This window comes from Pleurodeles waltl, chromosome 11 (assembly GCF_031143425.1).
Source record: "Pleurodeles waltl isolate 20211129_DDA chromosome 11, aPleWal1.hap1.20221129, whole genome shotgun sequence".
Lineage (NCBI taxonomy): Eukaryota > Metazoa > Chordata > Amphibia > Caudata > Salamandridae > Pleurodeles > Pleurodeles waltl.
The window spans coordinates 598841716-598869496 of record NC_090450.1 but is presented as its reverse complement, the minus strand read 5'-3'; positions in this window follow the sequence as shown (position 1 = coordinate 598869496).

Sequence of the window (27781 nt, the reverse complement as noted above, 5' to 3'; positions counted from 1 at the left end):
CCACAGCACTGTAACCTGCATTACACGACCTCCTAAGTTGTCCTCCGGCGGCGTTGGACTCCTTTGTGCAACTTCGGGTGAGCACTGTTTCACTCTACTTTGTAGTGCCTGTTCCAGCACTTCTGCGGGTGCTGCCTGCTTTTGAGAGGGCTCCTTGTCTTGCTCAACGCCCCTTCTGTCCCCAGACGCAATTGGCGACATCCTGGTACCTCCTGGGCCACAGCAGCATCCAAAAACCTTAACCACACAATTTGCAGCTAGCAAGGCTTGTTGGCGGTCTTTCTTCAGGAAAATACTTCTGCAGGACTCTCCACGGCGTGAGGGATCCGTCCTCCATAGGGGAAGTTCCTAGCCCTTGTCGTTCCTGCAGAATCTTCAGCTTCTATTGTCCAGTAGCAGCTTCTTTGCACCCACAGCTGGCATTTCCTGGGCATCTGCCCATCTCCGACTTGCTTGTGACTTTTGGACTTGGTCCCCTTGTTCCACAGGTACCCTCGTTTGGAAATCCATTGTTGTTGCATTGCTGATTTGTGTCTTTCCTGCAGAATTCCCCTATCACAACTTCTAAGTCCTTTGGGGAACTTTAGTGCACTTTGCACTCACTTTTTGAGGGTCTTGGGGTGGGCTATTTTTCTAACCCTAACTGTTTTCTTACAGTCCCAGCGACCCTCTACAAGGTCACATAGGTTTGGGGTCCATTCGTGGTTCGCATTCCACTTTTGGAGTATATGGTTTGTGTTGCCCCTATCCCTATGTGTCCCCATTGCATCCTATTGTAACTATACATTGTTTGCACTGTTTTCTAATACTATTACTGCATATTTTGGTATTGTGTACATATATCTTGTGTATATTTGCTATCCTCATACTGAGGGTACTCACTGAGATACTTTTGGCATATTGTCATAAAAATAAAGTACCTTCATTTTTAGTATATCTGTGTATTGTGTTTTCTTATGATATTGTGCATATGACACTAGTGGTACTGTAGGAGCTTCACTCGTCTCCTAGTTCAGCCTAAGCTGCTCGGCTAAGCTACCATTATCTATCAGCCTAAGCTGGTAGACACCCTATACACTAATACGGGATAACTGGGCCTGGTGCAAGGTGTAAGTACCCCTTGGTACTCACTACAAGCCAGTCCAGCCTCCTACAGTAGAGGTGAGCGTTTTCCGTTCGTAATGGCTGTTTCCGCCGTGTTTTTATCGGCGGGGCTACCGCCCCGGAAAAGGTGGCGGATTGGTGGGTTGTGATAGGGTGGGCGGTACATTGTCTCCCGCCTGTCTGTTGGCGGTGACCGCCGCGCTGTATGTTTGTCCCGCCATGGCGGTCGGAGTGTTAAAGTGGCGGTCTCTGTTGGCGGTTTCCGCCAGAGTCAGAATTCCATTTTTTTTACCGCCTGCCTGTTGGCGGGTTGGCCGCCGCTTTAACACCGACCGCCAGGGTTGGAATGACCCCCTTTATATCCAAACTTTCCCAAATTATTCAACAGGGCAATCAAGTCATACTTACACTTGTCCCTTGTCCTGGATGCAATTAGCAAGTCATCAATGTACTGACCTAGAGTCGATTGGTACGTTAACTCCAAAGACTCCAAATAATTTTTCAAGATCTGGTTGAACAGAGACGGTGACTCCGTATACCCTTGTGGAAGTCTGCACCAGCTGTAGACTCGGTCTAGGAATTTGAAACTAAAAAGAAACTGGCTATCCTCATGAAGAAAAGAAAGCTTGTGACAAGTCAACCACTGTGAACCACTATGCATCGCATGGAATCTGAAACAGTATCACTGCTGGGTTCTGCACTACAGGACAACAATTGACCACCATGTCATTCACTTTTCGCTAGTCTTGCACAATGCGTACTTTCCCAAACGGCGTCTTCAAGCCCATTATCAGTGATGTACATGGACTGCTCAACACCTCTTTCAAAACCCTTTGGGCCATATTTATACTTTTTGACGCAAAACTGCGCTAACGCAGTTTTGCGCCAAAAAAATTAGCGCCGGCTAACGCCATTCTGAAGCACCATGCGGGCGCCGTATTTATTGAATGGCGTTAGCCGGCGTTAGCCGACCGGCGCTGCCTGGTGTGCGTGAAAAAAAAACACGTACACCAGGCAGCGCCGGCGTAGGGAAAAATGGCGTTTGGGCATCCAAAAATGGGGCAAGTCAGGCTGAGGCAAAAAAATCGTCTTAACCCGATTTGCGCCATTTTTTTTGGGCGCCCAGACGCCATTAACATGACTCCTGTCTTAGCAAAGACAGGAGTCATGCCCCCTTGCCCAATGGCCATGCCCAGGGGACTTCTGTCCCCTGGACATGGTCATTGGGCATAGTGGCATGTAGGGGGGCACAAATCAGGCCCCCCTATGCCACAAAAAAAAATAAAAAAAAATACTTACCACAACTTACCTTTTCTTCCCTGGGATGGGTCCCTCCATCCTTGGGTATCCTCCTGGGGTGGGCAAGGGTGGCAGGGGGTGTCCCTGGGGGCTTGGGAGGGCACCTCTGGGCTCAGTCTGAGCCCACAGGTCCCTTAACGCCTGCCCTGACCCAGGCACTAAAATCCGGCGCAAATGCAGGTTTTTTAGTCCCGCCCACTCCCGGGCGTCATTTTTGCCCGGGAGTATAAATACGACGCATATGCATCGCAGTCATTTTTTAAGACGGGAACGCCTACCTTGCATATCATTAACGCAAGGAAGGTGTTCACGCCAAAAAATGACGCTAACTCAATGAACTTTGGCGCTAGACGCATCTAACGCCAAAGTATAAATATGGAGTTAGTTTTGCGTCGAATTTGCGTCTAAAAAAACAACGCAAATTCGGCGCAAACGGAGTATAACTATGCCCCTTTGTTTCAGAAAATCTCCAGTTATCTGCGTCACTTTCATTAGAATATCTTGTGCCATGTTATACTGTGGAAGCTGTGGAAACACTATATTCAGCTTCAAAGTGATTTAAATCGGCTCCACTCCCTTGATTAAGCCCACTTCTTTACCTGTCAGGTCCCACACGTTCTCCTGTACTGTTTCCTGCAAATCCTCATGCAACTGTTTCACAGTAAACATCAGGAAAAACTCAGTCAACGGGTACTCTTTGTTAATATTTTCCTTCTCAGTTTCAGGTGTCTGTTCTTCCTCATCATCACTATTAGTCTAAACCTCTATTCCTGCAGTCGATCAACTAATGGAACATTTGGTCTTGCACAACAAGTTGCTTCCCAGTAGAGATACTGGACTTGAGTCGCAAACTAGAAACTTATGTAGTCCCTGGAAGTTGCCAATCTCAACTTGTACTGGATCTGTAATCGGATTTGGCAACTGTCTGTTTGCTACTCCCACAACCTGAGCTGTTCTGCCTGGAAGAGGTAAGTTCAGAACTTCTGCACTTCTCACTGTAAAGCATTTAGCTCCTGTTTCCACTAGAAATGAAGTACTGTGACACCTTTCCCTTAACAAAAGGTCCTCTTTGATCTACCTCTAGGGACGCTGCAAGCATACATGGCTCTTCATCCAAACTAATCCATTCATCGTTTATTTAATTCTCACTATGTAATTGGAATTGGTTCACCATGTCATTACTTCTGTCCTGTCTCTGACCTGTGATCTGCTGAGTAAGCATCATCTGTTGCTGTTCATCGGGACTTGAGGTATCTGCATTTGCTGTCTAGGTACCATAGGAATCTGCTTCTGCATTGGTTGTTACTTCATCACTTGTGCACGCGGCACTTGAACCTGCTGCATGGGTTGAAAATTCTGCACTTGATTCTGCAAATTTAAAGTAAGACCTCTCATTGTAGGGACATTCACAGTTTAGGATGTATTGACATCACCACCTTGTTGAACAACACAATCCTGCACCATCAACGGACACTCCCGCTTCCAGTGTCCCACGTTTCCACACAGATGACACAGTAACATCTTTTTCATCCTTTGAACATCATTTTGAACCACTACGGTACACAAATCCGGACCACAAGTCATTTTGATTCCATGACCCCTACATCTCACCTGAGGTTGGAACATGACAGTTCTCTGCTGCTGCGGCATCTGTTGCACTAAAGCTCCTTGCACTCCTGTTTGAGCTGCCTTATTCTGCATCACCATCGCCTTCTCCTTCAACTTTTTCTGCTTCAACTCAATCTCATCACTACAGAATTTCACATATTGCAGTGCCTCATCAATCAGATTTGCTTGCCAACAGATCAAATGACTCTTAATCATCTGGCCTATTTCAGGTCTCAGTCCTTCGACGAACCTGAACACAAAGTGCAATATGTCTTTCAGCTCAATTGCTTGCTTACCACTGTATTTCTTGAACGCTTTCAGCAATCTCTCATAATAGGTATGTATCGACTCTTTCGCCTCCTGCACTGTCCTGTCAATCCTCTGCCAGTAAATATTTTTAGGCGAGATTCTCGTTTTCAGGAACTCAGTCACCATATAATAATGTTTCATCACTTCAGGTGATGGTGCACCTGTAACTCTATCCTTTTCCAGTTCACTCATTGGCCAATCCACTGCTCTCTTGCACTCAACCCACAAGTCAGCTGTAACCACTATTTCCAACAAAGTATTCAAGTCTTCCCACAGACACTTAGAAAGCTTCACAAATCTGTCTGTCTGCTGGTACCACTCAACTGGTTTCTCTCTCAGTTCTGGATAATCATTTGTGAATGACAAAATATCACTCCTGTGCCATGGAACATGAACAAACTGCCCTCCTGGAATTTCCCTCATCGGTAAAAATTTTACTGGACTCTTTTCTTTCTGAGCACCTTCAGACCCTTCTTCTGAATCTTGTTTCCATTTATCATTCTTCTTTGCCCATCTACCTTGCCACTTTTCCAATGCTCCCCAAATCTGAGCACTCTGCCATAATTCTTTTAGATGCGCTTTCATCCCTGCTGACCTCATGTGTTCAAAATCCTTTGCCTCAAAATCTAACCTATAACTCCTTTCCAAATGTTTTGTTCTCTCCATCTCTATGTCATGTTTGTCTGCTAGATCTGCCAATTTCTGATGTATCTTGTCCACTTCTCTTGTAATCCTAGGACATAAGTACCTCAGCTCTTCTTCTGTATAGGATTCTAACATATTCACTCCCATTCATCCCTCGACTAGTTCAGTTATTTCTGTAGCTGGCCTTACACGATCAATCTGCTTTTCACACTTGAATGTATTTCGAGGAGTATTCAAACTATCCAACCATTCGCTTAACTGCTGTGCTGTTAATCCCTGTAATGAGATGTTACTTGCATTCAGCATTGGCATCTGGAGTCTGTGGTGTTAAAAGCTTCAAGCTCTGACTTGCACTCAGACCATTTACCAAATCTTGAAGCACAACAAGTGGACTAAGATCCATTAATGGTCTAGATCCATCAAAGGTCTGTTAGAAATGGGGTCTTTGGTTGGCAGTGAGTTTACCCCCTGTCCAAGCAAGGACCCCCACTCTAGTCAGGGTAAGTCACACAAAATCCAAATTATCCTGTGCCCACCCTCTGGTAGCCTGGCACTGAGCAGTCAAGCTTAACTGAGAAGGGAATGTGTAAAGTATTTGTGCAATAAATCATACAATAACACAATATAGTACCACAAAATACACCACACAGTGTTTAGAAAAATATATAATATTTATCTGGATATTTGCAGGTCAAAACGATAAAAGATGCAATATGAATTTGTAAAGATATCACTGAAAAGTGATATGAAGTATCCTAAGTCTTTAAAAAGTAAACAAAGTCTCTTTCAAGCACAAAGTACCTGGTTTAAAGGGGAAAATCTCCGCAGAGGGCTGCAGAGGAGAAGATGCGCAGAAAAATCGTGTGTGCGTCGGTTTCACCCCTTCACACACGGACTTGCGTCGTTTTTTCTCACGCGGGGAAGTTGTGCGTCATTTTCCGGCTCGCGGACAGTCTTCTTCTGTGGTTCGCGGGAGTACCAGATGTCCCGGGGTCTGTGCATGGAATCCTGGCTTGTTATCCGGCTGCGCGCTGTTCCGGTGGGCTGTGTGTGGAATCTTCTCCCTCACGGCAGGCGTCGCGTCGATTTCCTCTCTGAAGTCGGGCGGCATTGTCCTGGCGAGGCCGTCCGTTGAAGTTACGGTCGCACCGCAGGCGTCGCGTCGAGCGGCGTCTTTCCAGATTGGCGTGCAGTGAATTTTTCACTGCAGAGCAAGCTGTGCGTCAAATTTTCCGACGCACAAGGCGTCCAGTTGGAAAAGAGAAGTCTTTTTGGTCCTGAGACTTCAGGAAACTGGAGGCAAGCTCTATCCAAGCCCTTGGAGAGCACTTCAGCAGCAAGGCAAGAGTTCAGCAAGGCAGCAGGGCAACAGCAAGGCAGCAGTCCTATGTAGAAAGCAGTCAGGTGAGTCCTTTAGGCAGCTAGGCAGTTCTTCTTGGCAGGATGCAGGTTCTGGTTCAGGTTTCTTCTCCAGCAAGTGTCTGAGGTGGTAGGGCAGAGGCCCTGTTTTATACTAAAATATGCCTTTGAAGTGGGGGAGACTTCAAAGAGTGGCTAAGAAATGCACCAGGTCCCCGTTCAGTTCAATCCTGTCTGCCAGGGTCCCAGTAGGGGGTGTGGCAGTCCTTTGTGTGAGGGCAGGCCCTCCACCCTCCCAGCCCAGGAAGACCCATTCAAAATGCAGATGTATGCAAGTGAGGCTGAGTACCCTGTGTTTGGAGTGTGTCTGAGTGAATGCACAAGGAGCTGTCAACTAAACCTAGCCAGACGTGGATTGAAAGACACAGAAAGATTTAAGTGCAGAGAAATGCTCACTTTCTAAAAGTGGCATTTCTAAAATAGTAATATTAAATCCAACTTCACCAGTCAGCAGGATTTTGTATTACTATTCTGGCCATACTAAATATGACCTTCCTACTCCTTTCAGATCAGCAGCTACCACTTCAACAATGTATGAGGGCAGCCCCAATGTTAGCCTATAAAGGGAGCAGGCCTCACAGTACTGTAAAAACTAATTTAGGGGTTTTACACTACCAGGACATATAAACTACACAGGTACATGTCCTGCCTTTTACCCACACCGCACCCTGCTCTAGGGGACACCTTAGGGTGAGGCTGAGTACCCTGTGTTTGGAGTGTGTCTGAGTGAATGCACAAGGAGCTGTCAACTAAACCTAGCCAGACGTGGATTGAAAGACACAGAAAGATTTAAGTGCAGAGAAATGCTCACTTTCTAAAAGTGGCATTTCTAAAATAGTAATATTAAATCCAACTTCACCAGTCAGCAGGATTTTGTATTACTATTCTGGCCATACTAAATATGACCTTCCTACTCCTTTCAGATCAGCAGCTACCACTTCAACAATGTATGAGGGCAGCCCCAATGTTAGCCTATAAAGGGAGCAGGCCTCACAGTACTGTAAAAACTAATTTAGGGGTTTTACACTACCAGGACATATAAACTACACAGGTACATGTCCTGCCTTTTACCCACACCGCACCCTGCTCTAGGGGACACCTTAGGGGTGACATATGTAGAAAAAGGGGAGTTTTAGGCTTGGCAAGTACTTTTAAATGCCAAGTTGAAGTGGCAGTGAAACTGCACACACAGGCCTTGCAATGGCAGGCATGAGACCAGGTTAAGGGGCTACTTAAGTGGGTGGCACAACCAGTGCTGCAGGCCCACTAGTAGCATTTAATCTACAGGCCCTAGGCACATATAGTGCACTCTACTAGGGTCTTACAAGTAAATCAAATAGCCAATCATGGATAAACCAATCAATAGTACAATTTACACAGAGAGCATATGCACTTTAGCACTGGTTAGCAGTGGTAAAGTGCCCAGAGTTCAAAAGCCAACAAGAACAGGTCATTAAAAATAGGAGGAAGGAGGCAAAAAGTTTGGGGATGACCCTGTCAAAAGGCCAGGTCCAACAAGGTCTGACCCATAGATGATATCACCTGCATATGATCACTCAGCCCCTCCTCATGAGGCTCTGTGACATTTCACCCCGTTCTCCTGAATTCAATTTCTTCTGCGCAAACAATGGTACCACTGGACCAACATTAATTGGCAATGCTATTGCATCTGGTGCCGCTCTAACACCTGCATTTTTTACTACTCCCATACTTTGATTCATCACTGGTGTCACATCTGACTGTGTCCCTGTTATTGGCGTGAACTTCGTCAAACCCTGTCACTGTACCTGAGGCAACAACATTGGAGTCGGCTCATTCTGAACTAGCATTGGCCTCGGGAGCAAATGCTCCGACGGCACCACTAAGTTCGAAGTTGTCTCAGGAACTGGTACATCTGGATAAATTCTCTGTATCAATCGTGGGTGCATCTGCGCTTGGACCACCGAAGTAGTCACTGCATTAGGAGGAGTACTATGCACTCCCCCCTGCACCTGTCCATTATTTGTCTGCACTGGTCCCACTGTTCCCGTCACTTGAGCTGGATCAGTCAGAACAGAACTAGCACTTGGACCTTCCTCATGCGCCGCATATGGCGGATGTCGATCCCTCAATATCTGTGTAATAAGATGCTCATAATCTGAATCTTCTTTGTGTACTTTAGTCTTTTTCTCTTTTTCTTATCTCCTGAACACTTATCACTCTTGTCAGTATCCTCTTTTACTTGTGGCTCACCTTCCTCTGTAATAGCAGGAAACAACCTAAAACCGTGTATCTTTGTCATTTTCCACTTCTTCTGTTCCCAATACCATCTTGCTTCTGCCAAGGACTTCTCTACCTTCCTTATTCTCCTCTGGAATTTCATCTCTTGCTGCTGTCTGGCTACAAGCTCCCAAACCGCTAAAGCCTCAAACTGTGCTGGTCTCGAAGTGGCTTTGTCTCACAAAGTGTAATTCGCAACTGATCCAGAATTCGCAAATTAAACTTTCCATGCTCTGGAAACGCTAAAGCTCCCTGTTTCTCTGTCAATTTGCACCATTGCTTCAACCAAACACATGGTGCGACACCTTGCTCCTCCATCACAATAAATGCCGGAGAATTTTCCGGTGGGGGTAGGATCCCCAACTGTCACCTTAATGTAACTATCACCCTTCAAGGCACTTCTGAACGCTTTGAAAAACTTCATTTTCTCTGTTGTATTTGTTTTGATTCAATAAGGAAATGACTTTTACTCCCAAGATTCCTTTCACCTGCTTACTTAACCAATTGCCTCTTACGGACGGCTGCCAATCCGCTCGCGACTCTTCTCACTAACCAACCTATCCCAGCACAGCTCACTGTGACGTCACACTCACACACTGTGGTTGACAAAGTCTTGCAGCTTGTCTTCCTGATCTCTAATTCACACAAAACAAATGCAAAATTATTGCGAGCACTAACCAAAAAACAATAATCAAAACAAATCAGCTGGTTTACTACAGGAAGGTACACAATCTCTTCAGAGACCTTACGTATTTTCACTGATGGCACTTTCGCTCATGCAGCAAAATTTGACCCCTGAATTTCACTCTCAACTGATCAATGGGTCTGTCCTGGTGCACATAGGACTCGCCAAATCTCAGTCTAAAATTTCTCTTACTCACTTAGCTCACACACCGACTTGTGACCACGCCCGATCAGCCTACTAAACCAGACAGATTACAACATATAACCAAGTGTCTCCTACACTTGTCAATATACTGCAGAGTCTTAGACCATGCAGGGTCGGTACATCACCAACAACCACGTGGACACTTTTTGAGCACAAAGCGCCACACACATGTGAAATTCGACGACTTCCCTACTCTTATACTGCGGAGTACGCACACTCCTACTAAACCTTAACTGGAGTAAGCAAACTCCCTACTTTACCTCTCATACATCACAATTCACCTGCGATTTGCTTAAGCCTTTGCAAGTGCAATCTACCATTTTCACACTATCACAAAAACGCAGAAAATATACACAACTTTACTAGAAGGATCCAGGATCTGGAAAAAGTCATTTCTGGACTTAAGGGGACATCATCTTTGCTACAATTGCCATTTCAGAAAAACAAAATTTAAACCTCATAAAATGAACAACTAACCCTAACTTAAATTACCACCATAACCATTAATCACCACATAACTAGTTCTACAAGAAACTAACCATCAAGCTGCTAGCGCATCTGGTCCTTCGTAAGTAAACTTACAAGGGGACGTGTATAGGTCGATGAACCTTTTGGAATGCATGGAGTATCCTAGCCATGTAGTGGCCAATGTTATAAATATTCAATATAACTCATCAATGTCCACTAGGAGAATCATTAATTATTAGACAATTATATCAACATCTCATGAATAACCACAACTCAATAGACGTTTTAACAATATTTATTTCCCTATTAGTTACAATTCTAGTGCATAAGGTTAACTCAATACTTTATTCAATCAGCTCAGAATTAGTTTAGTATCGACCACCAATAACACAATATAATCAGAACTTGAGAAAACATGTGCTCTAATGCTTCAGCATAAAACAACAAAGATGAATATATCAACATTAATAGCAAAGTTCAGCAATCAGTTTGTCAATCATTTGCCACTGTCAGCATCACCCAAAGAAACCCTACCTAACCCAGATTAGCATCAGCATGTTGGGACTTCATGCAAAAACAATTTAGTACATGAATTTGGAAAACATCTAGCTAAGAGGAAAAACTATAATAAAACAGCACAATTGGTACCTAGAAAGAAAGGCACAAAAGGTAATCAGTCACATTGTCATAGCTACCTATCCACGGAATGGATCAGCAACAAAGTCAGTCTTCATCTTTAGGTCATCAATTGATCAGCAATGCATCAGGTTTTAAAGCGCATAAGCCCAATAACAGAATCTCAAACTGCGTCTCTCGACGTCAGCTTTTCACCCCTCACATCTGAAGTTTTAGTCCCTTGTCATCACTTTTTATTAGAGTTTTTCAGTCCATCCCCCTATTTCCTAATTGGTCAATTAATCACTACATGTGACGCTACCCAATACATTAAATTCTACAAATCTATGAGTTCTAGTATTTCCCCGTTCTCAGTTCATTGATTGGTTCACTGCTTGATGTCCTCATCATCCAGCTCATCAGGTATCGAAAATGTTGCATCTTCCTCTTCAGTCAGTGTCTCTATTGTTTGAGTCCTGGGAAAGTACATCTCGACTGCTTTACACATAATTGTAGGAATCTGATTCCATCATCCCCTGTCTGTCGGTACATTGCAGAACATTCTAGCTAAGCAGACTTTAACATTGAATGGTTCAAGGCTAGTTTATCATGGTAGCTTTCCTCCAGCACGCTTTAATATTTCAGCTTCTGCACGAGGCCTGGCAACACTAGGCCACAACTTTGGCTAAGTTAACTCTACAATATAATGCAAAAGATATGTTACACATCTCATTATGGGAAACTACTACATTATTATTATACATTTTCATTATTTTACGCATTTTTTATAATTTTAGTACAAACTCGTATAAGTGGCTACCATTCTCTGTGGGCACATTTTCAAACGTGCACATTATTTTCTCTACAATTAATTTCTCTATGAACTTTTGTTAATCCAAACACATAAACATTCATTAATAATTTCTATTTAGCATAACTGCTTCAACATCTGCTTCGGATTTGAGCTGTGATTTAAGTTCTTGGTGTAAACAAGCTGTGGTTAAGGGAGGAACAACTTTGGCAGCATGACCGGTGAGTTTTTGGCACTTCGACAGCCCGATATCGATGATGGTGGTCAGACCACTACAAGCAGCAGCAGCCACCAACCCTTGCCTCACTGCTGCAGTCAGGAGACCTGGGGAAAATGGAGGGGGTGCCAGCAGTGGCACCGCCGTCCATTGTCTGGCCTGCCTTTCCACCAGCCTTTTCATGGCGGTGACATCACCACACCATGAAAAGGTTGGTGTTAAGGCAAGGAAATGGCCGAGGGGGCCCCAGATCCACAGTTGCGAACGTTAATTTCATTGCATTGCCCCCCATGCTAGCATCATTTCAGCGTGCGCTGTTTGCCATGCATGAAATGGTGCATGGCAACAGTGCACCTCACTTGCTGGCTGTGCATTCAGTGCAGGCGGTATTAGCGTCCGCAGGCTTCTGCAGTCTGAGCCAATGCCTGATGCACTGACTGGCCGCCAGCCCCAACAGCCCTACGGTGATATTAAAATATAGCAGTCGGGAGGCTGCTGGCTTGGTGGCATCCTTCTGACTGCCCCCACGGTGGACTGGTGGTCCAACTGACAGAATACTAATAGGCCCCTAACTACTTGGTGTAAAATTTGGGCTGTTGCTCATAACGCAACTCTTGCGTACACACTTAATATAGTTGGAGGCTAATAATACGTTTCTAACTCGTTCTGTGTGCTAAATAGTGTTTATGTTAATGACATCACAGCTGAACACTAAATTGAAGAGGACATGGAAATTAAAGATAGACTCCATGTTCATAGGCCCTTCAAAAGCAACACTAAATTAGTTCACACTTTAGTACTGGTGTTTAGTGCTTACATACGTTGAGGCATTTGTTGGAAGTGGTAATCCCTGACACTACTTTATGTGAAGCAGAACTAAATTCTTGTCATCAGACTTTGACACAGAACAACAGAGAGAAAGGCATAAAAGGAAGAAAGAAGGATGCACATAAAGATAGAAAACAGTAATAAAGGGAGAAAGCAGGTCAGAAAATGAAACTGTAAGAGAGAGATTTGGAGTAGGACCGGGGGACATTGTGGAGTTTTACTCCACTGAATTCTGAAGTTACAAAAACACTCTGAAAGATTTGGTAAAGTTCCGCAAACAGGCTGAAATAGACATGATGAGCTGCTCGCACTGTGATTTAATGCCAGTAGCTTGTTCCACTCTGAAAAAACAGCAAGAATGGCACCATGAGGCACTCCAGCGATTTTGCTAGAGTTAAACAGAGTTTAAATAGAGTTTTCTACTCAAGCAGCATCCTTCGGACAATGAATAGTTGCGACTGCCTGTGTTGGAGAAATCTTGCTGGGTGCCCTGTTTGTGCCTGAAACTCATTCTAAGGGACATCCAGGGCCTGCTTTAAGAAAAGTGGCGCTGCTCCCAGTGTAGCGCCACTTTCCTTGTCCCCTTTAGCGCCCCCCTTGGCGCCACCATGTGTGCGCCGTATCTAAGAAACGGCACACCATGGCGTTAGTCAGGGAAACTAGAGTCAACGTTTTTGACGCTAGTTTGATGCTAATCCTGCAAAGCCCATTGAGCCCAATTTAAAAAAATCGTGTGGCTTCTTTTAACGTTTGCTCTGAGCAGAGATTAAAACTGCCAAAAAAATGACGCAAAGAAATCTCTTAGATTTCTTTGCCCCATTGTTTAAGCCTCCCTAACGGGGGAATGCCCCCTTTGCTTACATTATGCCTGGCACAGGCACAATGTAGCGCAAAGGATTACAAGGTGGTGCAATGCATGCATTGGGCCTCTTTGTAAATTTGGCACAGTTTGGCCTTGTAGGGCGTAAAAAAATTAGGCTAAGGTGGCACAGGGAAGCGCTAGGGGCTCTTAAATCTGACCCCAAGTCCCACTTGAGCTCGTAAACATACTGTTTTCAAGCTACATGTGAGAGAAAAAACTCCACCAAACATAACTACAAGCACAACACAGAGTGGCCACAATTCTACCAATTCTGCTGAGGGAGCGGAAGATATCATCCACCCCTAATTAGGAAAGTGGAAATTTATGGTAGGGGAAATGGGGTCTAATGCGGGCACCTATGAAAAAGCTTTGGGCCTTGCACTTATTTTAATGACAAATTAGGCTTTGACTAACAAAACAGCACACCTTTCAACAATTATACAACAAATACACTTTAAGTAATTGAGTATACAATGTGCACTCCGTTAGAGGCCCCACAGAGATCCACCATCACCTGCAATCTTTCTATGGCTGTCTAAGCTGCGTCCAAGTGAAGCTTCCTGAGGAGGTGACGCAGCCGAACATGGGTGCTCAGGCAACACGTAAGGGTTCCCTTTGATCGATAAGCATGTTCCTACAGTCTGGTATGTGAGACAAGTTGTTCAGATGGAAGGGCAAAACTCGTGAAATGTTTCTTTTCTCTATACAGCCTTTATTCGTTTGTATAATACCTGGAATGCGGTTCATGGGTCTCAAGGCTCTTCAGAAATATTACGCAGATGCATCCCAAAGAAAAAGTTAAACGTGAATATTCGAGATTACAGTTGGGGCTCATCAGTGGTCACAGATGCAAGACATTTGACTGCTTGCTTCTCACGTGGATCCATCTCTGATATCTGATTGCGCATGGAGACAAAAAAACAGGCTTCTTCCATTGTGCCTGCTGAGCAAGAGAACCCAGCTTTATGATCTTGTTACTTTGTGCAGGCCCCTCAAATAAGACAGTGTTTGCTATTGTTAATGTTATATCTAAATTACACAAGAGAAGAAGACATGAAAATGAAAGATAAGATCTATATACACAACTCTCTAAAAAGGAGAAGAAAATTAGCACCACCGTCAATACTGCTGCTAACAAAAGAGAAATGTAAATGAAAAGGCACACGTTCAAAGCATTTACATCAGAAATGATACAAAAAGTCCTGAGACGTCTATGGTTCAAACGATTGTTCTATCAGCGTCAGGGCTCGCGCAGAGGCCCTGATAATAATGTAAGCTGTGACCTCCCACGAGGTCCAAACAAACTGGTTCACAAATGTAAACTTCTTTTTGTGAGACATCTCTTCCTCAAACTTGCTAGCCTGGCTACGGTAGCAACGTCTTCTGTGGAAAAAATGCATGTTGTATGGGAGCAACTGGTACCCAAGCGTCAATATTTTTAAGAAATGAAGGTAAATGGGAAAGACCATGGGGCCAGATGTAGAAAGCTTCTTGCACGTCGCAAACAGCGAATTTAGGTGTTTGCAACGTGCAAAAAGCACATCGCAATACACAAACCTCATTTTGCGATTTAGTAACCTGGTTACCGAATTGCAAAACGGGTTTGCGAGTCGCAATTAGGAAAGGGTATCACAAACCAATCGCATTTTGCACCCATATCAAATGGGTGGTAACCCATATGCAAAAGGGAAGGGGTCCCATGGGACTGTAAACATTTTTCCAGTGCAGGCAGTGGCCCTTTCGACCACTGCCAGCTCTGAAAAAATGAACCTAAAACATTTCATTTTTCGTTTTTGTAATGCATCTCGTTTTCCTTTAGGGAAAATGGGCTGCATTACAAAAAAAAAAAACTGCTTTATTAAAAAGCAGTCACAGACATGGTGGTCTGCTGTCCGCAGCAGGCCACCATCCCTGTGAGGGCCGCCATTCGCAAGGGGGTCGCAAATTGCGACCCACCTCATGAATAGTCATGAGGTGGGTCGCAATTTGCGACCCCTTGCGGTTTGCAGATGGTGTCAGGGACACCATCCAACATTGAGAATTGTCACTCGCAAATTGCGAGTCGCTCTGACTCGCAATTTGCGGGTGCGCAATTCTAAATGTTGCTACATCTGGCCCCATGTTACTTAAACGCGACGCTCCTTCACCATAGCGTAGGAGCCCTCCCTGTAAACAGGCCACTGTACGAATGGAAATGGCACAAAAATAAAGAAGATCGGACATTTTGAAAGAGAAGTTCTGTACTGTTGTATTACAGACACTTACAACTGAACAGAAGGTAACCAAGCTCGCCTACGTGTGGTTTTTGGGGCAAGGCCCAATGTATTTTTTACGATGCATAGTCTCTCATTATGTTACTGTTTTGCAGTTATTTAAAAAAATATATCTGCAATTGCACATTCGAACCATTTTTCCCCCATAGAAGATATGTTCGATTGGAAAATGTCAGGGACAACAGTAAAACCACACTATATGATATTTTTTCTGTTCGAAGCAGTCTCCTACTGATATCTCGTGTCTTTTAAACTTAAGGTATGCCTTTGCATTCAATTTACATGTAAAATAATTTGCAAGTACATTTTATAAAATACATGTAGTTCTGCACAATTATCATGGAAATTATCCTTTCTTTGAGAAAAAAAAAATATATTGCTCCCCTAATTGAGCCTCTTACGTGGCTCACTTGCGAGTGTACAAAGGCACACATAATTTGCTGTTTTACTTTTGGTCCTAGCGACTTTGCCCATACATACTTGAAGCCTTGTATCCATTTTCCAAAAGTATGACTTAACGAATTTCTATTAAATATTTGCTTGTTGGGTAAATTGTTTTGAAGCTTTCAGTTCTTTATATTTTAAACATAGTTTTTGTTTGGTTGGCAGTCGTGCACATTTAACTCTCACTTCCACTGAGGGCATTTGCAACTTAGATTAAGATACTTATGATCAGCCAGTGTATTTCTTACCCAAACAAGGTTTCCTCAGTTGGCAAACAATGTTAGAGCTTTGTGGTAGCACAGTCATAAATCTCTTCAAGACTGTCGACTCTTCGTCCTACTGTCTAAACTTCCTATGCCTTACAAAACCTATAGTTAATACGTCCCAGGGGCCTCACAGTCTAGATGTGAGGAGTGGCTCAGTTGCAACACCAGATACATTGAAGTGTAAACTTGGTTTTCCCTACAGACAGCCTCAATTCATGTTTTGTACTTTTGTCTAATCAGCTGAAAAGTGCCTGAGTTGCATGTGTTGAAATGGGGTCTTTGGTTGGCAGTCAGGTTACTCCCTGTCCATGCAAGGACCCTCACTCTAGTCAGGGTAAGTCACACAAAACCAAATTATCCAGTGCCCACCTCTGGTAGCTTGGCACTGAGCAGTCAGGCTTAACTTAGAAGGCAATTTGTAAAGTGTTTGTGCAATAAATCATACAATAACACAAAAAAGCACCCCAAAAATACACCACACAGTGTTTAGAAAAATCTATAATATTTATCTGGGTAAATGCAGTTCAAAACGATTAAAGATGAAATAAGCAAATGTAGGGATATCACTGAAAGTGATATAAAGTGTCCTAGAATTGAAATATTACTGTAAAAGCAATACAAAGTGTCTTAAGTTCTCTTAGAAACAACAAGTGTCTCTTGTGGGGCAAAGTACCTGGTTTGCGTTGAAAAATCCTCACAAGGGACCGCAGACGAGGTGCGTGGAAAACGGTAGGTGTGCGTCGGTTTCACTCCTTTGCACATGGACTTGTGTTGTTATTTTCCATGTGGGGAAGTCGTTGCGTTGATTTCTGGCACGCGAACTTGTATCCTCTTCGGGTTGTGGGGTTTTCGGATGCCCTGGGGATGATGCGTGGAATCCTGGGCTTGCAGAGCGAAGCCACAGGTGCTGCGTCGATTCTGGTGGGCGATGCATGGAATTTTCTACTGCACGGCAGGCGCTGCGTTGATTCCTCTCAGGAAGTCGGGCTGCGTCATTTTTAATCAGCTTGCGTTGATCCAGTAGGGCCGTGCGTCAAAGTTCCGGTTGCGTCGCTGGTGCTGTGTCGATCTTCTGTTGCGAAGTCGGGCTGCATCGTTCTGGACTCAGCGTGCAGTGAATTTTTCACCGCAAGCAGGCTGTGCATTGTTCTTGGCAGGCAGTGTGTCGAATTGTTACTGCACAGGGATTCCAGTTGCAGGAGAGAAGTCCTTTTGGTCCTGAGACTTCAGGGAACAGGAGGAAAACTCTATCCAAGCCCTTGGAGAGCACTTCTGCAGCCCAGCAAGAGGACAGCAAGGCAGCAGGGCAACAGCAATGCGGCAGTCCTTTTCAGAAAACAGTCAGGTTAGTCCTTTGGGCAGCCAGGCAGTTCTTCTTGGCAGGATGCAGGTTCTGGTTCAGGTTTCTTCTCCAGGAAGTGTCTGAGTTGGTAGGGCAGAGGCCATGTTTTTATACCCAAATGTGCCTTTGAAGTGGGGGATACTTCAAAGAGTGGCTTAGAAGTGCACCAGGTCCCCTTTTAGTTCACTCCTGTCTGCCAGGGTCCCAGTAGGGGGTGTGGCAGTCCTTTGTGTGAGAGCAGGCCCTCTGCCCTCCCAGCCCAGGTAGACCCATTCAAAATACAGATGTATGCAAGTGAGGCTGAGTATCCTGTGTTTGGGGTGTGTCTGAGTGAATGCACAAGGAGCTGTCAACGAAATCCAGCCAGACGTGGATTGTAAGGCACAGAAAGATTTAAGTGCAGAGAAATACTCACTTTCTAAAAGTGGCATTTCTAAAATAGTAATATTAAATCCAACTTCACCAGTCAGCAGGATTTTGTATCACCATTCTTGCCAAACTAAATATGACCTTCCTACTCCTTTCAGATCAGCAAGGGAGCAGGGCTCACAGCAGTGTAAAAACGAATTTAGGAGTTTTACACTACCAGGACATGTAAACTACACACATACATGTCCTGCCTTTTACCTACACAGCAACCTGCCCTAGGGGTTACCTAGGGCACACCCTAGGGGTGTCTTATATGTAGAAAAAGGGGAGTTTTAGGCTTGGCAAGTACTTTTAAATGCCAAGTCGAATTGGCAGTGAAACTGCACACACAGGCCTTGCAAGGTTGTACTGCAGTCCAGGACTTGCGTGACAATCTCAGGCATTGCAGCAAGGCTTCAAATGACCGTAAATTTGTTATTCAAATGCAAGATGTGTGACATTTGGCACAGTTGGAGTGGTATTCTGGAGGATTCTCCCCCTGTGAAACATTTTAATACATGGGACCATGTAGTGCATTTTACAACTGTATTATTGACATGTGTTAAATGTCACAATATTTGAAGCATCCCTCATGAAAATCGCAGTATGTCTATGGTGACTCTATCAAGCTTATCTCAGTATTTGTGTTTTATATTGACCCATTCTAATACCCATATAAAAATGGTGGCAAAACCGTGCACTTTTTAGAATAATTTTACTAAAATAGCATCTAAAAATGATAATTAATACATTCAGTTAAAAATAAATGAAATGTCCTTTTAAATTTTCCTTTTCATATCACCTTTCTTTACTTCTGCCCTTCCAAGAAGATTCACAGCCTTAATTTATAATAAGGAATCTTATTTAAAAGGGTTAGATGGCAAATTAAAAATGCACACAGAAAACTCTTAACCTCAGCCTTCCAACAGCAAGTTGAACGGTTTAAACTATCACGCAGCACTGATACTGTTCAGATTTCAAATCTGTGACAGCTTTGGACTAGAGACAGATCTAATCAGTCTTACTGACTGAGGTTTGAGACAGTAGTGGCAGTGGTGATTATCAGCCCATCAACAGCTTTAAATGGCATATGTCACTCTATCACAAGAGTGAGTACTTCCTGTGATGGAAGCCATCTGCCTGGGTGCATAGCCATGATGCTGCACTCCTGTGAACTGTTTAATTTTAGAGCACTCTAATACTTGTTTGATGTGTCATACTCCAGTTGTAAGAAAATGAGAGCGACTTGACTGCAGTGAGATCTGCTTGAAAGTAGAATGCTGAAACGTCTAGTTTTTTTCATTTTTTTATAAAGAAGCTTTATTGTTTTCCAGCAAGTAAAGATGTACATAAACATTTTCGACCAAGTGATACACATTACTGCGTAACGTCCTACTATGTGTAGGAAACATACTTCGGAACTGATAGGATCACTTGAGTTGAGGTAAAGCAATGTAAAGAAAAGAAACAAAGGGGAAAGGTGTGGGAGATAAATAAATAAAAATGTGTGTCTCCTGTCCATGAGTGCTTCGTGATGTGGGCTGCAAATGCTTGGGGCATTTTGGCGCTCAGAGATCAGTCTTGGTCGCCGGTCTACCTTATGGTAATCATACCTCTTAGTTGTATAGGGTTTGGACTCCCCTGGACCCAGTATGTGACCGGACGGGGGTTCAAGGTCAGTGGGGGTTTGGGCCTGTCAGTAGAATTGGCATATCAAGTATGTATTGGAATCTTTTGTACTCTAGTCGTCTCTCAAGGCCTCTCACCCCCCCATATCTTATCCTACTTGCCTGGACACCCCCTGGCCTCATATACCAGTCTCTCTAGTTGTGCACACCAGTCCATCCCCCGCTTCCATTTATTTAGGGATGGAGCTCCCTCTGTCATGCATTTAGTCATTATATCTCTTTTGGCAATCAGACACGCTATTCCCACAAAGGATCTCTTCACTCTTCCCAGATCTGTGTCATCCGCCACCCCCAGTAGGAACAGGCGCGGTTCGGGAGTTAAATCGGTTTGCAGGGCCCCAGAGATCTGTGTTGCAACTACTTTCCAATAGTCCTCTATGATCGGGTATAACCATATCATGTGATAGAAGTCCGCTTCCGACTGGGAGAACCTTGGGCAGGCAGCCGTGGAGTACAGTCTCTTGGGTGTCATGTATACAGCGTGTAAGAAGAAGGATTGCACCAAATGGAGCCTGGAGGATATGGTCAGGGTACCGGGTGCTGCTAAGGCCTCGTTCCAGTCTCCCTCCTCAATTCCTCCCACCCATCCCTCCCACTTGTTTCGAAGTCTGTTCAGTGGACTAAGGGTGTTGGAAATCAGTGAACGATATATTTGTGAGATTCCTCCCTTGCCTAAGTTGCCCAGTAATACCTTTGCCTCCATTGGTTAATGGTCTGGTATGGGCGTGTCGGTTCGCATGTGTGTCGTTAGAGCATGGCGGATCTGGAGGTACCTGTAGAACTGCGATTTGTTCATGGAGAAGGCGCTCTGAAGGTCTTCAAAGGAATTCATGTGTGAACCCTCCCAGACATCCCCAAGTGTGGAGATTCCGATTTTGTCCCATTTCTGGAATCCCTGCAGTTTCATGACCTCGGCCAGGAGATTACCGTGCCACAGCGGGATCTGTCCGGTGACTCGTTTCCACCAACCGGTAATCCTCTGGGCGTCTCTCCATCCCAGGAGCATCACCTTAGTTACCTCAGGGGTGGAGTTGGGAATTGGGCATCCAAAGAGGGGGTCAAATACTCCCGAGTATTTCAGTGTGCCAAGCTCAAGTCTGTACGCAGGATCCGACCATCCACCACCGACCCAGTCGTTCATCACGATAAGTTGCGTCGCAAGGTGTTAGTAGTATAAGTTTGACATCGCAAGACCTCCCTCGCACATGCCTCGTTGGCATGTAGCGAGTGCCAGTCGCGGGCGGGTACTTTTTCATAGAAATTGGCGGATCATTGAATCCAGGTTTTTAAACCATTTCTTGGGGATTCGGAATGGGAAATTCTGCAGCAGATAAAGAAATCTAGGGAGGACCATCATTTTGAAGAGAACAACTCTCCCAAGTAAGTTAATGGGCAGGGTTCGCCAACGCTGGAGGTCGGTTTTAGCTTTAGTTACGAGTGGTGCAACATTGAGTTCCCACACTAACTCTGGTACGAAGGAGACTGAGATCCCCAGATATTTAAAACTGTTTCGACGAATGGGGATGGTCTGCTGCCAATCAATGCAGTCCCTCGAAGGGTGCAACGGGATCAGTAGGGATTTACGGTGGTTCAGCGTGAGGCCAGAGGCTTCTGAGAATAGATCAAGTATCTGTAGAATACGTGGACCGCTTGTGGCTGGGTTCACAATGTATAAGAGAACATCGTCTGCGTAAAGTGCCACGCGGTCTTCTTGGCCAGAGGGCCAAGACCATCCCTCAATCAGAGGGTCCTCTCTGAGCAGTTTGGCAAGCGGTTCTATCACTAGTGCGAAGATGAGTGGGGATTGGGGACAACCCTGGCGTGTGCCTCGCCCTACGTGAAAAGGGTCCGACACAGTTCCGTTCACCTGTACTCTGGCCGTCGGCTGTGAGTACAGAAGTTTCACAAGTCTCCTAAATCTGGGATCGATTCCGTTGCCCTCCAGGACCTGATGTAGGTATGACCAATCCACAGTGTCGAACGCCTTCTCGAATCAAGGAGAAGAGCTTTTGATGAGTCGGCTAGGGCATCACGGTGTGCCAGGGCCAGGTGCAGGCGTCTAATGCAGTGCCTGGTGCTCCTGGTTGTCGTGAAGCCACACTGGTCTGGGTGGATCAGTGATGAGAGGGCTGGTTTTAGCCTTGCTGCAAGGATCGAAGAGAGTATCTTAACTTCGATATTTAAAAGGGAGATGGGACGACAATCTGCGCAATTCTGCGATGGTGGTTGGGTTTTAGGGATCACTGCAATTGTGGCTTGGTCAATACCTAGGGGAAAATGGCCCCCGCTTTCGGCCTCCTCATACATGTTAAGGAGGTGTTGCCCTACTATGTTGCTGCAGCTTTTATATAATTCTGTTGGGAAGCCGTCCCGGCCGGGGGTCTTACCCGAGGCTAACGCGTTTTTTGCGGTTGTCACCTCCTTCAGGGTTAGCGGTTCGTCGAGCGTGTCTCTAACTGTGAGTGACACCTTGGAAAGGGTAATTTCGTCGAGGAGAGGGCAGTCCCTCTCCGCTTGGGCCCGTGGGTGTTCTTTGTACAGATGTGCATAATAAGCCGCAAAGCTTTGTGCAATGTCCCTAGGGGTTTTGGAGAGCCCTCCGGACCCATCTGAGACCTCGGGTATAATTCTGTTGGCCAGTGGTCGTGTGGCCAGCCAGTGCAGGAGTTTCCCATTTTTGTCCCCCCATCCATATATTCGGGCGGTGGAGGCCCTCCACATAAGCTTGGCTGATTCTAGAATGAGGGCTTTGACCTCTTCGCGCATCTTCAGGAGCTGGCGAAGGGCCTGGGCCGAGGGAGAGGCCAGGTGTTTGCATTCGTGGTGCATTGTCCGGGATTCTAGTTCGGCTATTTGGGAGATATGGGCACGTTCTCTCACCCGGATGAGATGTTTGGCGTGGCCTCTAATTGTTGCCTTACATGCCGCCCAGATCGTGCCCGGTGACTGCACTGAGCCTACATTGTCCTCGAACTATTGCATCAATCGGGTTCTCACTGCCTCTTTGTATTCCTCCTCCTGTAGGTACCAGGCGTTCAGCCTCCAAGCGGGTCTATTGGTCGGGTCGGTATTACCCAGGCGCGCCTATATAGGTGCATGGTCGGACACTCCGTGTGGAAGGATCTCGACTCCTGTAACATTAACTATGTCTAGCGCTGGGGCGAATAGGAAATCTATTCTGGCATGCGACCTATGTGCCGCTGACTTGTGTGTGTATTGCCTGGAATTGGGGTGCCAGGTTCTCCATATTTCACACAAGCCGAGGCTATCTGCCCAATCCCTGAGTGTCGACGCTCTGAATGAGAGGCTAGCCGTTTTATTTCCTGATACATCCAGCTCAGGAAGTAGTACTGCATTGAAGTCCCCTCCTATTAACGTGGTACCCTGGGGAAGATCTGCTATAATCTGTTTGCGGGAGGCCAGGAAGGTCACCAGTCCCGCTAGGTGGGCGTATACACTCACTAGGTTTATGGGTCTCCCATGTACCAGCCCAGCCACCACTATGTATCTACCCAGTGGGTCGGCACGTGTGGCTGTTATTGTAATTGGCAGTGAGCGGTGAAGCAGTATAGCCACACCTCTGAAGCCTCTGGTGAAGCCCGCGTGATGGACTCTGTCGTATCCCCCTCTGGCCAGCATGGGTCATCTGGTCCCGAGGAGATGAGTCTCTTTTAGCATAATCGCAGCGGGCGCATGCCTGCGCAGGGTACTATATATCGCTGAACTATTAATTTTGTCCAGGAGATCGTTTACATTCCAGGACAAAATTGTAATCATCGGGTGCAGCGCGTGAGCGGGGCAAATTGTGTGCAAGCTGGGCCGCACCCCAGGGGCGCTCATCTAGATATTTCACGACGTGGGACAGGAGAGAAGAGAAACAGAAGAAGGAAAAAGGGAAGAAAAGAAAGAAAAAAAAACCCTTGTGAATCAGGAAACCTAAGCATACATTAACTTGTAACTGTGGTGCGAACATAACTCCCCTCAACTCCCCCCACCCCATACTTCCACCCAAGAAGCATCTGTCACCCTAATACCCATTCTAACCAGTTTTGATGACTAAGGGGGTCATTCTGACCCTGGCGGCCGGTGACCGCCAGGGTCACCGACCACGGGAGCACCGCCAACAGGCTGGCGGTGCTCCCGAGGGCATTCTGACCGCGGCGGTTCAGCCGCGGCCAGAAAGGGTAAACCGGCGGTCTCCCGCCGGTTTACCACTGCCCTTGTGAATCCTCCATGGCTGCGGAGCGCGGGATTCTGACACCCCCTACCGCCATCCTGTTCCTGGCGGGTCTCCCGCCAGGAACAGGATGGCGGTAGGGGGTGCCGCGGGGCCACTGCAGGGGCCCCCGTAAGAGGGCCCCGCAAAGTATTTCAGTGTCTGCTAAGCAGACACTGAAATACGCGACGGGTGCAACTGCACCCGTCGCACCCCTGCAACTACGCCGGCTCAATTCTGAGCCGGCGTCCTCGTTGCAGGGGCATTTCCTCTGGGCCGGCGGGCGCTCTTTTGGAGAGCGCCCGCCAGCCCAGAGGAAATGTCTGAATGGCCGCCGCGGTCTTTTGACCGCGGTGCGGTCATTCAGCGGCGGTACCTTGGCGGACGGCCTCCGCCGTCCGCCAAGGTCAAAATAACCCCCTAAATCTGGTGTTAGTGTGGAGTGATGGACCCCTCCCGAAACACAGATCTCTTGCAATGTTTGTTTAGAAGGTTAGCCATAGTGTACCCTTCAGGCTTCAGAACTTTGTCTCACAGCAAGCATTCCGTACATACTCAGTGTGTCCCTATCGGGTGCTCTTTCAGCAGGCCTCCGCAGTCCGGCATCGGTCAAGCAGCTTCATCAGTCCAGTGCCTGGGACAGGCTCAGGTCCCCCTCGTTAATTCCTTGGTTTGCGTCTCTCCCTTCCGGCGTGATTCCCGTTGCTGACCCTGTGCTCGATTCCGGTTCGACCTCTCGATCCCCATTAATCTGGGCCACAAGCTCTGCTCCGCCTCGACCTCCGGTTCTGGCACGTCTTCGGTTTCTCTTCCTCTCCCTTCGGGGGAGCAAGCGGTCCTCGGCCGAGGCCTCTGTCTGTTCTTTAGGTTCTCTGCTGGATCTCGGAGCCTCCTCTGTCAGCCAGGCCCATGCCTCCTCCGGCAAGTCGAAGAAGTGAGCTTTCCCATTTAGGAGGACCTTCATGCGAGCGGGGAACAACAACATGTAGGAGAGCTGCATGGCTCTTAGCTTCTGCTTGACCCGTTCGTAAGACCGGCGTCTGTTCTGTACCTCGCGGGTGTAGTCCGGGAACACCAGGATTTTGTGATTGTCCCATAGGAGATCGGCCACGTGTCTGGCTTCCGCAAGAGCTCTGTCTCGGTCTCTGAAGTTAATAAAGCGAGCTATCATCGGTCAGTGCGGGCCCCCGGGGGGCGGCTGGGGGGCCAGCGACCTGTGCGCCCTTTAAATCGAGAACCACGGCGACAGCGACTGGTCTGGCATCCAGGATTTGATCCAGCTCTCCAAGAACTCGGCTGTTTTGTTCTCTTCCACTCCCTCTGGGAATCCCCAAAAGCGCAGGTTGTTCCTTCTGGAGCGATTTTCAGTGTCTTCGGCCCTTCGATGGAGTTCACCAGTTAGGGTTTGTAATCTGGCCACTTTCATTTTAAGCTCAGCGAGGTCATCCTCCGTCTGTGAGACCCTAGTTTCAACCTCTGTTATGCGGCCCACTGCGTTCCTGAGGTCTTGCCTAATGAGGCCCATATCCACACAGACCTCTCCTATCTTGGACTCCACCGCCAGCTGTGAAGACTGAATGGCCATGAGGATTGCATTTACTCCGTCTGGTGTGGAGGATCCTGATAGCACCGTGGTTTCTCCATGGGGGGGTGCTGGGACGGTATATTGTTCTATTTTCTGTTGTGAGGCTGGGGGCTGTCTTGTGGCCCTGTCTTTTCTCATTCTGTCTCTGGTTCCCTTCCGATTCGAGGGATAAGTCTCTCAAGGGTACCGGGGATTCTGCGGCAGAGGGAGGACGGGCGGAGAGACGGTCCCCGCTTTGGCCCGCTCCCGGCACGTGTGGCCCCCACACACAGTCCGCAGCCCACTTTGCCTCGTTGACGGCTAGATCGCAGCACCAGCGCCAGGGCCCCTGCGTGACGCCCTCGTGGCAGATGTAGTAGGGTTCCCGCTAATCTCAACGGGGCCCCGGTCCCAACACAGTTCCTTCAAGTATTCACCCCCTACAGGTTAGGGAGTACATTCACCGGGCCCCCAGCCTCTCCTTCAAATGAACCACGTGGGCAGGCCTCCCTTTTCCAGGCATCTCCCTCGCTGGGCTCTCCTCAGTGTCTCTAGGGGACCGGCCACTCGCTACCTGGGTCCGGCCACCAGCTCAGGGGTCGTCCACTGGGGGCCCGGGCCCCAGCAGCAGCCCACGGCATGCGCGGTCCCCACAGCAGACCCATTCACCAACCTCCAGTTGTGGGCCTCAGGGGCGGGGGAGCCTGGGATCCTCCCTTGTCCGCGGCTCCGGTCACAGGCTCGGCCCTGCCGGGTCCCGCAGAGTCTTCTCCGGTGCCCCGGCGGCGGCCCGGGCCAGCGCCAGGGGTCCAGTCCAGTCGTGGGGCCCAACTTCGGGTCCAGCGGTCCTCTGCCCCCCCGGACTCAGTCGCTGACGCGACCCGCCAGCAGCCAACAGCGTTCGGCACCGCCCCTCCGATCTCTTGTCCGGGAGCGGCACGGCGTCCCACAGCCGGCGCCCCTCCACGCGGGGTCCGGACCACAGCACTCGGTTTCTCACGGGGGCCGACCCGTCGGCCCCGGTCACGGCCCAGCTCCCCACCCCGCGGGGCCGTGCCGAGCAGCACGACTCCACTTCTCTCCCCCCTCCGGGTCCGAATTCCTCCCCGGCGCCTACCGGTGTCCGATTTCTTCCAGCCCTTTTGCCTCGGGTCCCGCAGCACCCGTAGACCCACAAGGGGTCCCTTAGGTTGTCGCTGTGGGTGCGAAACAGCTTGGCCTTCTGGGCAGATGATGGAGGGGTCCAGAGCACTCTTAGAGTGCGACCGCCATGTTGACGCCTGTGGCCACACCTCAAAACATCTAGTTTTAAGGTATCTGTGTGTTAATGTGAAAACACATTCTAGCAGCATCATTAAGTACCTGAATTATTAGAGTGCTTGCCAGTTTATTTTGTACAAAATATGAAGCACTGCAGTGGAACATTCACCATGGGAAACAATAAAGATGATGCACAAGTATAGATGCCAGGATGAGACCTAATCACTGGAGCAAGACATAAGTAATATTCTGTTTTTCTATGCTGGAAATTAAGTCAGCTTGTGGACACCTGTTTAAAAATAATAGATAGCTTTCAAGAGTCAGGATATCTTCTTAAAATGAAAATTGCAAATGAAGAGCCATTAACATATTTATGATTCCTTGATCTGAATAGTGGAAACAGGGTTACTGGTTGAAGGGGATTGAAACCCTACTCAAGCAGCACCTACAAGTTTTGTCAGAGTGAAGTCACAAGCAAACCTAGACTAACCTATGCTTACCTCTCAGGTAGCTTGTCACAAAGCAATCAAGTTTATTTTAGAGTCATTGTGTGTAGTATTTATGTAGCACTTCAAACAATAATGAAGTGAAAACACAGCATAAGAAAATTCCCACACCAATTTAGAAAAAAAGAGTACAATTTAATACATTATTTGAAATTAAAGCAGCAAAAATCAAATCAGTGGGACCATAGATATGCAACTAAAAATATTTAAGTAAAAATAGTGCCCAGAAGAACAAAGCGCCAGCTGTGGTTATCTGGTCTCGCCTACCACCATGATGTGCCATCCAGATACAAGGACTAAGTTAAGCCCGCTGAATAAAGTTCTTAAATTCTGGTTGTGGAGTTTTGTGAGATCAGACGTTGAGGATGTGTCAAGATTGCATCATGCAGTGGCAGTGCAAAGGAGTTTCAGGCATGCGATACAGAGTGCTGCATCGTCATCGGGGATGCCATCTATGAGGGCTTGCAATGTGAAGTTCTGC